The sequence below is a fragment of the Leopardus geoffroyi genome, chromosome D1, assembly GCF_018350155.1.
Source record: "Leopardus geoffroyi isolate Oge1 chromosome D1, O.geoffroyi_Oge1_pat1.0, whole genome shotgun sequence".
Classification (NCBI taxonomy): Eukaryota; Metazoa; Chordata; class Mammalia; order Carnivora; family Felidae; genus Leopardus; species Leopardus geoffroyi.
Window position 1 is genome coordinate 34,350,848 of NC_059329.1, and position 13,629 is coordinate 34,364,476.

Here is a 13,629-nt window from a genome sequence, read left to right on the forward strand (position 1 = left end):
CTAATGCACATGTATAATCTGAATACTGGGCATGGTTCTTAGATGCTTAGTTACACATCTCTTATAGTTGCTTGTCAACAGAAAACCTACGACAGCATGAGCTCTGTAGGCAGTAAGCTATTAATTGAATGTTTTGTTGTTGTTATGGTGGTAGTGGTTATAGTGATTATGCTTTATATTTAAAGAGAATGAAAAGACATAGGCAATTTTTAAAAATAATATCGAAATGCTTGATTATAGGGACACCCTGCTTTGTTTGTAATTACCATCTATTAGACCCAATGGGAGCCTAATTTTCCTGTAAACTCCTTCAGTGGATCTAGTAATTTATGATTATGATATAGCTGAAATATGGTATTTGAAACTAGATGGATGTGGACCCAATACCTATTATATTATCTATTAATTGTGACTCCTTCAGAATTTTACATAACCTCTTCAAGACTATTTTTTGTGTGTGAACAAAGATACACATAATTCTTTGAGGGTTTCCTGGATGGTTCAGCTCGTTGAGTGACTGACTTTTTTTTTTTTAATTAAAAAAATATTTTTATTAATTTTTTGTAATCTTTATTTATTTTTGAGAGAGAGACAGAGAGAGTGTGAGCAGAGGAGGGACAGAGGGAGAACGAGACACAGAATCCGAAGCAGGCTCCAGGCTCTGAGCTGTCAGCACAGAGCCCGACGGGGGGCTCAAACCCATAAACCGCAAGATCTTGACCTGAGCCGAAGTCAGATGCTCAACGACTGAGCCACCCAGGTGCCCTGAGTGACTGACTCTTGATTTCTGCTCAGGTCATGATCTCATAGTTCATGAGTTTGAGCCCCGTATGGGGCTCAAGCTGACAGCACAGAGCCTGCTTGGGATTTTCCTTCTCCCTCTCTCTCTGCCCCTTCTCTGCTCAGTGCACACACTCCCACTCACTTTCTCTCAAAATAAATAAATAAACTTAAAAAAAAGATGATTAAAAAATATACATACAATTCTTTGAATGTTTTTTTAAAATCTTATATTAATAAGACAATTTCAAGTTACATTTATGAATCTGGGATCATACCTTCCTAATTAGCACAAGATAGTATTTAAGAACTCATGTTATGGGTTTGAATTTCAGCTCTGCACTTTTTGAGTAACTAAACCTTGGGTAATTTATTTAAAATCTCTAAGTCTGAGCTGGGGTGGCCTCTAACCTTATGTGGCTATTAAGCCCTTAAATTGTGGTTACTACATATTGAGATACTTAAGTGTAAAATACACATTGGATTTCAAAAAAAGGAATGTAAAATATTACAGTAATTTGTTTTATATTTATTGTGTGTTGAAATGATTCAATTTTAGATCACATATATTAAATTTTACTTTATATTTCACTTATTTCTTTTCACTGTTTTAAAAATATGACTGCTAGAAAATGTAAATTTCCATACATTGCTTGATTTTGTGATTCACTTTGTATTTCTCTCAGACAATGCTTCTCTAAGCCTTATTTTTATTTTGCTCATCTGCAAAACAGAATTTATAATAGTATAATCTCCAAAGAGTTTCTATAATTATTAATGATATCATGTATAAATACCAATTTTTTCTAATGCTTTGAACACAGTATTGTTTTTTTTTTCTTTCTTCATGTGAGGTGGAGAGCAAGTTTCCCTAAATTGTGATGTTCTGCATGATGCATTTATTTGGTTCATATGCTTAGACTAAGATGCACAAGGCTGTCCTGGTTATCTGTAGATTTTCTATGTTACATTCCACTCCATAAATTTAATGTTTTATTGAGTTTATTTATTAACCAGTCTATCTTTCTTTATTTTTAAGATTTGTGAGAGCAGAGAATGTGAGTTATTATCTTATCATCTCCAGGACAGGGCTTTGTATTTTTAGCTATTATCAGATAATTAATATTTACATGTTTATTGTTACAGATTTTATAGTTATCAAATATTTACTAACCATAAGTAGTTGGCAATTTCAGTGAAAAGAGTTGCTTATGATTGAAGGCTGATACCATGTTATCTATTCAAATGATGTCCCCGAATATAGAGAATAAATTGATAAATGGCATCATTACCTGAATAAATGTCACTTTAAAATACTTAGCTTCTGAGACTAAAAGAAAGATATTCCAGAGAGTCACTCTAGTTAAATTTTTCAAATATTTTTTAGATATTTATTTATTTATTTATTTAGAGAGATAGAGAATGAGCAGGAAAGGAGCAGAGAGAAGGAGACAGAATCCTAAGCAGGCTCCATGCCTTCAGTGCAGAGCCCAATGCAGGGCTCGAACTCCTGAACCATGAGATCATGACCTGAGCTGAAACCAAGAGTCAGATGCTTAACCAACTCAGCCACCCAGGCACTCCACTCTAGTTAAATTCTTACTAATAAAAAGATTCATCTGGATTGCCTCAGTCTCTCTCTCTGTCCCTCACATACACAACACATCTACATACATTTTCCCTGATCTCCACATAACATCTAAGTTACAACATAGCTTAGAGTATGGCTCATAATATTGTTTTTGAAATGTTAAGTGACAACTACTGACACACATGTATACTAATACTTCCCTAATTAGAATTCATCTAATTGATTTTTCTCATTGTTACTCTAAAATTAAAAATAAAAAAGAGAAAAAGAAGGAATCACATAAGAAGCACAGTTTTAGTGAATTAAAAACAATTCTAAATTGCATACTCTACCACATATGGAAGGGTTTTTATTCCAAAGAAAAACTGATTATAATCTAGACAGGTTATTGATGGAGGAAGGGAGAGAGGTAAAAAGTAGTTTTACAAAGAATTTGTAACATTTCTCACCACCTATATAATATCTCTAATTTGCCTGCTATTTCACTTCTATATCTTCCTAATTCAGCCAAACCTCATCTCTCACTAAATCAATGATTCTTAGTCCAGCTGTCCATTAAAATCAGTTGGGGGAACTTTTAAGAGATTCCCATGCTTAGGCCCTATGGCCATTTAAATCAGAAGCTCAAGAGTGGAGTTCCCAGGGTGATTCTAATTGGATCTGGAGCAGATTTGGCAACAATGATTTGAGGATCCCATCTTTTTTCTTCTATAGACCAAAGGAGAAGGGGATGGAATTAACATATGACTCAATAGTAGTAGTTCAATTTCAATAAAACTAAGACTGAATTTGAATTTTTCTACCCCGTCTCCTTCTTTCTTACCCTCTACATCCAACAAATTAACAAATCTTACAAAGTTTTCTTCATATCAGTTCATCAATGTATTGCTACAATAATAACAATATTATTATAGTAGCAATTACTACTCTTAGCTATCATCCTCTTTTGCCTGAACCACTGAAAATTCCTAATACCTGGTCTTCCATATTGCCATTTGTGTCCCTCTGATTCCTTATCCATACTATGATCAGAGTAATGTCTTTAAAATATATTCAAATATATTTATATCACCAAATTCATAAAATGCCTTCTACATTGATGTAGACCATATTCACCATCACAGCCTATGATGGTCCGCATGATGTGGCCTCTAACTACTTCTCAACCCTCAACATATACAGCTCTTTTTTTTTTTTTTTTTTTTTTTTGTTCTCACCCCAATCTAGTGCCCTAACCTTCTGTGAACACAACTGGCTTTCTTTCAAAATACTGCTTTTAGCATGCCCTGCTTAAATCTGGAATGTTCTTATTTCTTCTCATCCTTATATTTTAGTTGACTTATCACTACTCAGGGAAGCCATCCCAGACTACCCCACTATGGAAAGAAATCACTTTAATATATGCTCATAGAACTGTACTCTTCTGCTGCAGAGTGGTAATCCCAATCTGGTGATTTCTGGGTTGATATTCCGGTATGGAACAACTTCAATAGCAATATAAAATAATATATAATGAGTATATAAACTTAAAAATTATATAACTTCATCATTCTCTAAGTAAACTAATACACATATATCTGTACATGTGTAGACTACCATTTACTATGTGGTCATTTGTAGCACAAATTGTTTCCTGGCTTTAGGAAAGCATGCTTGTGATCTTTTGTTTAAATTGGTTGTCATGAGCTCAGTAAAATTCCTTTTAAATCATATTTTGACAAATGAATCATATAAAGCTTTTTGAATGACAATTTTACTAAAATGATAGCCATTAGGTGACAATATCAATAAGCAGAGAGTTTCTCTTTATATCAACAATTGTATGCGTGGAACTAAATCAACTACTGCCAAATTAATAGAAATTACATTTAATTTGTTTTAACCCCTATATCCTATATAAAATATTTTTAACATATTCAAAATTTATATTATTGACTATGCTACAAAATCACTTATTGGAACAATCCATTTAATTAAGTTCAACCTAATCCTTTAGGCCAAATATATGAGTTAGAGCAGTGTAGCAGTTAGCTTTCATTTATGTTTGCAAATTTATTTTGTTATTCGTCAAAAAAAGCAGGCATTCGATAGGTTTTAACAAAGTATTTCATTAAAGGTAGAATTAATAGTGATGATGAAAAGAGCGTCTTCTCAATATTCCCAGTTCTAATTTCCCCTAAATCAAACCCTAGGGAACTCTTTCAATGTGTACAAAGCCTGAAGTGCTTTCTAGATCTTCAGCTGTTCCCATTAACATCAACCCTCTGCTCTCTTTGTCTCTCTTGGGTCTTCTTAAAGCTAGTATTTTAAGGAAGCTATGGTTTCTCTACAAGGAAGGGAATGGTTAGAGTGCTGGATGGCAATGGCTGTGCATAGACCTTTGGGGCTACATGAGCATTGACTTTCAGACATTGGGTTTCCAGTGCCCTCACCAGTACCCAGGGGTATCTTTCTTTTTGTCACCCCAAAATACTGGCCTAAGTATAAGTTTATGGGTGGATGAATGGAAGAGTGCTAGCTTTTAGGCCTACAGGCACCAGCCTGCTCCTGTGGTGACCCCAGCCCTCAAACATGTAAACTCACCATTCTTTGGAGCAAGGCTGGATACCAGAAAGTGGAATGTCTGCCCTCTTCTACCAGCCTTAGATCCAATGATAGAGCCAGAGGAAGAATTTAGGGGTTCTGAGTGGTATTGACACTGAAAAACCAAAATAGAAGTGGGTAGAACTGGAGCTGGTTACCAAAGACCCAATTCTGTGCCTGGTATTGAACAGCTTATTATTACTGGTATTGAACTTAAACTGCTGCATAACAGAAGGGCAGAGAAGGAGGAGTCAATACCCCTTTGTAAGTATCAATTAGTTTAATCCTGTCAGTGTGTATCCCAGTTAAATATCAGACTTGTGTAATTATTCTTTTGATTTCAACCTCCTACCAAAGGTTCAAGGTCATGGATAGTTTGGCTCTTCTTTTCTTGCACATTGTCTAGTTTAAAGCTATATGACATAGCAGACCTTTAATAAACGTTTGTTATTATGGACTCAGTAAAGGTAAACCGTAATCATTCCCATAAAATCTGAAAATCCCTTCTTGGTTTCATGCTAAAATCATTTTACCTTGTGAAATTAGATTGCAACTAACTTGCAGCTTTTCATTGCAGACTGATTTCAAAATAGTGATTAGAAATGATGAGAAATAGACCATTAGTTTTTATTTATATTCTTCTGAGGTAGGGGAGTATAACTCTTTAGGGACATGTCAAGAAGTTAGGAGACCTTGAGTTTATAAAATTTCAAGTTCTTTAGGAAAAGACAATTATACAATTATGAATACCTAATTAGGTACAGAGTAAATGTTTATATGGTCAGAGAAAAATGCCTCAACACATTGTGCATATAAAGTGATAAATACCAAGAACCCAAAATCCAGAAAAGCTTTTATTAAATGTCTCATACTCCTCTAACAATGTGTATGTGTGTGTGCGTTTGCGTGTGTGTGTGTGTGTGTGTGTACTCTTAATCTCCTTTATCTATTTTATCCATCCCCCCACCCCCAACCTTCTCTTTGGCAACCACCAGTTAGTTCTCTGTATTTAAGTCTATTTTTTTGGTTTGTCTCTTTTTCTCTTTGTTCATTTGTTTGGTTTCTTAAATTGTACATATGAGTGAAATTACATTGCATTTATTTTCTATGACTGGCTTATTTCACTTAGCACTATATCTTCTTGGTCCATCCATGTTTTTGCAAATGGCAAGATTTAATTCTTTTTTATAGTTGGGTAATATTCCATTGTATATTTATGCTACTTCTTTACCCTTTCATCTATTGATGGACACTTGGACTGCTTCCATTTCTTGGCCATTGTAAATAATGCTTCCGTAAACATAGGATGCATGTATCCCTATAATTTAGTGTTTTTGTATTCTTTGGGTAAATAATCAGTAGTGGAATTAATGGAAAATATGGTATTTCTGTTTTTGGGTTTTTTGAGGAACCTCCATACAGTGGTTGCACCAAATACTTACCCAACAACAGTGTGTGAGGGTTCCCACCTCTTCATGTCCTTGCCGAAAATTGTTATTTCTTGTGTTTTTGATTATGTTATTCTAATAGGTCTACAGTGATATCTCATTATGGTTTTAATTTGCATTTCCCTGGTGATTAGTGATATTGAGCATATTTTCCTGTGTTGGTTAGTTTTCTATATGTTCTCTGGGAAAAAAAAATGTCTGTTCAGGTCCTCTGCCCATTTTGATCAGATTATTGTTGCTGTTGTTTTTGGTGTGTGTGTGTGTGTGTGTGTGTGTGTGTGTGTGTGTGTGTTTTGGGTTAAGAAGTTTTTTATATATTTTGGATATTAACCCCTTATCAGATATGTCATTTGCCAACCTATTCTCCCATTCAGTAGGCTGCCTTTTTGATTTGTTCATGGTTTCCTTCCATGTGCAGAAGGTTTAATTTGGTATAGATTCAATAGTTTAATTTTCCTTTATTTCCCTTGCCAGAGGAGACATATCTAGAAAAATATTTCTATAGCAGATGTCAAACAAATTATTGCCCATTTTTTTCTAGGAATTTTATGGTTTCAGAGCTCACATTTAGGTCTTTAATCCATTTTGTGCTTATTCCTCTAATAGTTTTTAAATATATTTAAATACTTTGGCTTCTTTATCTTTATAGGAAACTCCAATTGTGTAAATGTTATGTGTTTAACATTTTCCAATCCTATTTTACTTTTTTCTTTTCATTTTTATTTTCCTTTCTATTTCTTTTTTTAAATTGTTTTCTTTTTCTTTTTTTTTTTTTTTTTTTTTTTTTGAAAGAAAGAGAGCATGAGCAGGGGAGAGGCAGAGGGACAGAGTGAGAATCTTAAGCAGGTTCCACACTCAGTAAACAGCCTGACCCAGGGCTTGATCTTAGGACCCTGGGTTCATGACATGAGCCAAAATCAAGAGTCAGATGCTCAAATGACTGAAACACACAGGCACCCCTTTCCTTTCTATTTCTACACTCCATGGTAATTGTGGTGCTTTTCATATTGTCCATTTTACTGTCCTTGTTCTTTTTCATTATTTAAAACTTTTCTCCTGTACTGAGTTCTGTAAGATAATTTTAGTAAACTAAAGTCTTACCATCTTTTTCAAGTTCTGGCATTTCAAATTTGTTCGTATTTCTGCATTGAAACAATTGTTTTGTTACTTTTTCTATGTCGTGGTAAAATGTTTGGTATACCCTACAACCCAGTAATTGCACTACTAGGCATTTATCCATGGGATACAGGTGTGCTGTTTCGAAGGGACCCATGCACCTCCATGTTTATAGCAGCACTATCAATAATAGCCAAAGTATGGAAAGAGACCAAATGTCCATTGGTGGATGAATGGATAAAGAAGATGTGCATATATATATATACATATATATATATATATACATATATATATATATATATGTATATATATATATACACACACACACACAATGGAGTATTACTCAGCAATCAAAAGGAATGAAATCTTGCCATTTGCAACTACCTGGATGGAACTGGAGAGTATTATGCTAAGTGAAATTAGCCAGTCAGAGTAAGACAAAAATCATATGACTTCACTCATATGAGACTTTAAGAGACAAAACAGATGAACATAACAGAAGGGAAATAAAAATAATATAAAAACAGAGAGGAGACAAAACAGAAGAGACTCATAAATATGAGGAACAAACTGAGGGTTGCTGGAGGGGTTGTGGGAGGGGGGATGGGCTAAATGTGTAAGGTGCATTAAGGAGTCTACTCCTGAAATCATTGTTTCACTATATGCTAATTTGGATGTAAATTAAAAAAAATTAAATTAAATTAAAAGAATGTTTGGTATAATTTCTGTTTCAATGCATCATTGTTCTGACAAAGCTTTCATTTAATATTTTTATACTGATTCTTTTTCAACTTCTTCTATATTGTTCATCAGAGGATGAGTTGGGTTTGCTGGCCCAGTTATTTGTAGGAGTTTCCTCCAAGGAATATACGTTATGTTGCCTTTGCTGCCATCTGCACCCCAAGGCTGTTTGATCATTGTTGGTGGGTCTTTCTTCCACCTACTGTCTATGCAGCTTCTGCTTGATCTCTATCTGCTCCCTATAGATCCTGCAGATCTTATTTGGTGAAAATTATGGGATTTTTCAATTCTGGGTTTGCATTATACCAGCTTTTCCTGGGCAGTTGTAAGGTCATTCTGTTCACCTCCCCTTTCAAGGCTTCTGTTGCACCTCACTCCATATAGATAGCTTTGGTAAGTCACACTTGCTTTTGTTAGGCCAGTCTATGAATGATATATACCTTTAAATTTCAGTGAAAATGGAGAGAATATTTTATTTGTTTGTTTGCCTATTTACTTCTTGCTTTTGTGTGATATGTAGAAAAAAGAGAAAATTACTATGTGTCTCTGCCATATTCAGACTGGAAATCTTGGGATTGTTTTCCCCTACATTATTTCGTACTGTTAAATTTGTTGCAAGTGATCAAAACTTATTTTGTAACTTTAAAGAAACTGTATCTTAAAGGCATAATGTCACTTATTGTCTAACAGGTCATTTATTTTAAGACAGAAGTTGCACAAAGGGATTGGAAGGATATTTAAACTAGGGGCAGTATTCATATCCCTGGTGCATATACTCTGGTAATTTCTTAAAGAAAGAAAAGGTCATTCAGAAGCCTCCCAGGAAATCCTAAGGGTTAGGGTTGGTCCTGCTAAATAAATGTTAGATAGATTATAATCCTTGGGGGAAATCTCAGGGCAAAGCAGTCATAAGCTAAAGTACAATCAATAGATAAAGCAGCGAACAGAAGAGGCATTTAGCTCAAAAGCAAACAATCAGCTTTTTCAGACATGCCACATTTCCCAGGGGAGACAGGTGGCTTCACTCTTAGTTAAAAGGGCAATGGATCTCAGGAGGCATATGAGATGTTAACAGACTTACAATGAGCACATAGGTAATTGGGTACTTTGTGTTTTCTCTGTACATGTTTAATTACAAATGCATGGCCTGTGTGTTTAATCAGGCCCAATTGTGGAAGTGGTGTAAAGGTTTCTCTCTGTGACCAAAACATCAGAGCAGAGTTTTATGATCTCGAAAAGAGACATTGCAGCAGCAGTGTGTTTCTCTGTATGTTGGCTAAATTTTACACACTATATATTCATGCAGCCTCAAGTTCATTTTGGAATGGGACTAATGCAACCATGATGAATATATAGGTGTCTATTGTAAAGAAATAAGAGTAAACACAGATTTACACCTTACTACATATGATGTCATGCCTTGTATGTAGTAGGTGCTAAATAAATGACCATTGATTTGTCTTAATAGAGTATCATCATACTTCAAACACCAATGATTATGAATTGGGGCAATTTGTTGAAGTTTCTCATTTGTAGATCAGCTCTAATCTAGGGAGATATACCCCCAAACTATGCATCACTGTCACTGAAGCCACAAGCAATCCAGAAGCCTCTGGATTCCTTTTGAGCTATTCTTGCATAAACCATTTCATCTCTTTGTAAAGCAGTTCCGGAGCTTTCTGCTTTCAGATTTCAGTAAAAAGCATGATTTCTGAAATGAAGTCATCTAATGAATTGAATGAGGTATTTTGGGCAGTTCTAAGTATCAAAGGAGACCACACAGCACCTGGCAGGTTTGGTCCCCACAGTCTGATATATGTTAGTGGGAAGAGGTTTATTTTGAAGCATTTGAGAGGAAACCACACTATTTCTTTTCTTCTTTTACATTTCTTTCTTTCCATATATTTCTATTTTTTATTATTAAGTCAAATTATTGGCTTAGCAGAAACAGACCTCACTGAATATTAACATACCAAGAAGCTCTAATGTAGCCTTTATCATTGCTTAAAAAGAATTTCAGGTTATCTTTCTTTTAATTGCAAATCTAGTAAGCTGAACTCTTTACCTCAAAGGAACAATGCTATTTACATTTAACAACATTAAAAATAAAAGTTTAATGTCTTTTAAAGGTAGTATGGCTTTAATATAATTAAGGTAGATTTTTGTTTGTTTTTTTGTTTGTTTCATGCTAGTGTTTCTGGGCCTTTTAGAGAAATCAGATTAATAATCACCCTCTTTATAATCTAGTTAAGGATGCCTTTGGGAAAAAAAAATACCAGGTCAGTCATTGTGTTTCTGATCAGAAATTCATATTCAAGTCTCTGTTGACTTCACTTGTCTCTTCCTGACTAAAATTACATTTTTCTTTTTGCTTTTGTAAAGTGGACCCGCTACTACTCTAGTCTAAAAGGTCTTGGCATTCCCTCAAATAGTTGTAACTTGTAGCTCTACCTTAATTCTCCTTATGCCAGTTCAAGAACACCCTCAGTTGCCTCATTTGTATCACCTCACTCAAGTCTATTTATCCTGTAAATGGTCCCATATCTTCCTAATTCAAAGTATATTCTACTTCTTCAAAATTTCTATACTACTTATCTCAACCATATATGAGCACATCAGTTGCAGCCTTGTATTGTTATCTTTTTATATGTGCATTGAAAGCTCCTTCGGAATAGTGACTATTGTACTTCTTAGGTACCTAAAAATATTCAAAACTTCTAAAAATATAGCAGCATTTGGAGGTCTTTCTAAACAACCTGTGAATTTTTTTAAATTACAAATTGCTCTACAAAGTCACATTTGGCTTTCACTTTTTGATGCATTAACTATTGTTTTCAATTTTGCTTTCCTCCTGCTATAACTTCTTGCTAATAGACAGACAACGTCTTCCTGATGAAAAAAAAAAGTACAAACTTCCCTTATAAATTAAATTTTTGTGATAAATGAAGATAACACAGGAATAATTATTATATATACTTCATTATATATAATTTCCATGAGGACTGAGTCATATCAACTAATATCCCTTTCATGTTTGCCCTATACTCTAAATGATTCAAACAAGACTATTTCTTTGGAAAATTTTAGTTTTAAGGAGGTCTGATTAATACATTCTAAAAGCCATGTAATCATAGAAATATAATGACTAAAATTAGCATATGAAGATGGAAATGTTTTAGTATTTTTATAGCTTAGTATGTTTTTTATGGGGAGTAAATAAAGGTATAAATATACCTAATTGATGGAGGCACTATCTCATGATTTATCTGTACCAATACTGCAAAAGTTTTGATGGTCTGTTACTAATCAGTACCTTTGAGATTTAGTTTTAATTTGACAAACTTGATGAAAAATCTACACAAAATCTATCTACACTAATCTACCTTTTTTTTTTTTTTTAGTATTTTTTGTAAAGTTTGTTTTATTATTTACTTATTTGGAAAAAGAGACAGAGGTTGTGCTGAGCTGTCAGTATACAGCCTGACCTCAGAACCCTGAAATCATGACCTGAGCTGAAATGAAGAGTTGGATGCTTAACCTACTGAGTCACCCAGGTGCCCATTTCATTCTTTTTCCCTTTCTCCCTTTCTTTTTTCCTTCCTTTTCTTTTTTCCTTCCTTTTCTTTCTTTCTTTCTTTCTTTCTTTCTTTCTTTCTTTCTTTCTTTCTAAATAAGAAATAGGATGCCATTACAACATTAATTTAAAATGATCATCTTATGGAAATATAAAATAAACTTGCAGAATCAGAAGATTTAATAACCTAGTCAGCAAAACTTCCCCAAATAGCCACCTGGCAGACCAGGTTAAAGCACAGTCACAAATGATACAAACCAAAGGGTATGACTCACCATTTTCTACTTGTTGCTATAGCATGTAGGATCATAAAACATCTGTTACCAAAGAATATTTTGGACAATTATTTTTATTCAATATTTTCAGTGTTGAAATTATTGAGCAGGAACACTTGACTGCCTTATTTTCTTTATTTTTTTTTCTGTTACTTTTTATGTCTTTAATCCTAACAAAAACAAGCCTTTATCTTTGGCTCAGTAGAGCTCTGGAGACAAGTAGTTACAACAGACCCTGGGCTATTCAGAGAATATTGGCTTTTGTAAATTAGTAATGGTCTATCCTTGTCTAACTTCCAAATAAATTCTGGAAAACAATAGCATAATTCAACAGCAACAGCATATTAACCTTTTGTTGGGTCTATCTTACTCCATATATGTTCTGCTTTATCTTTTCTAAATTGTGCTTCCTAAATATATGCTAAGAATTGTAGTAGGCAGTACTTGGGATACAAATATAAACAACTATTCTCATTCCAAAGTTTCAGAGTGTAGACAGAAATCTACCAATATGTTTAAGTACAGTGTAATAAAAGCAATTATATGAGTAAACACAATATTCATATGTCATAATGCAAACAGGAGGAATGTCAATGTTTGAATGTTGTAGGCTTTGAAAGACAAGAAAGACTTTATGAGACCAAGGAGGGAAAGTAATCTCAGGTATTGAAACGAGAACAAAAATATGAAAGTATAAAAGAATGTGAGCAATTGCATATGGTTTGCTCTTGATGGAACATAATGTGAATAAAGAAATAAGAAAAATTTTGATTATGACCTAGATCATAAATGCCTTAGACTGCATTAGAACTTATTGTGTAAACAGGGAGGGGTCATTAAATGGTCATTAGCAGGACTGTGACTTAAACAGATTCATGTAGAAAGGTGATTATTATAGCATATAAATGATGGAATCAATGGGGCAGAGATTACTGACAGGAGAGGAGTTAAGAAACTTTACGTGAATACTCAAGTATTTTTTAAAAATATCAGTAGAGAAATATGTATGTCAGTTTTTAAAATATGAGTGTCCCTGAAAAATTAGCAGCTGGAAAGTATGACTTTAAAAATCTTCTTTGCATTATATATATATATATATATGCATATATATATGCATATATATATATACTTTTTAAATTTTTTTAATGTTTATTTATTTTTGAGAGAGAGACAGAGACAGACTGTGAATGGGGGAGGGGCAGAGAGAGAGGGAGTCACAGAATCTGAAGCAGGATCCAATCTCTGAGCTGCCAGCACAGAGCCTGACATGGGGCTTGAACCCAGGAACAGTGAGATCATAACCTGAGCGATGTCAGCCACTTGCCTGACTGAGCCACTTAGGCGCCCCTGCATTATTACTATATTAATTATATGATCCTTTGACTCTAAAAAAAGCAGAACACCCAAACAACTTGAAAAGGTCAGTGATAGCATTATAAACTATTAAAAGTTCACTTATATTTTTCAAATAATGTAACTTTTTTAGTGAATTCCTCTAGAGAATTTCTTTCTCACAAGAAA

General features: G+C 34.0%; 1 protein-coding gene across 2 annotated transcripts in view; it reads right to left on the minus strand.

The window, feature by feature from the left end:
- CNTN5 (contactin 5) overlaps positions 1 to 13,629 on the minus strand; it is a 1,378,474-nt gene that overhangs the window by 832,753 nt on the left and 532,092 nt on the right. The window lies entirely within an intron of this gene.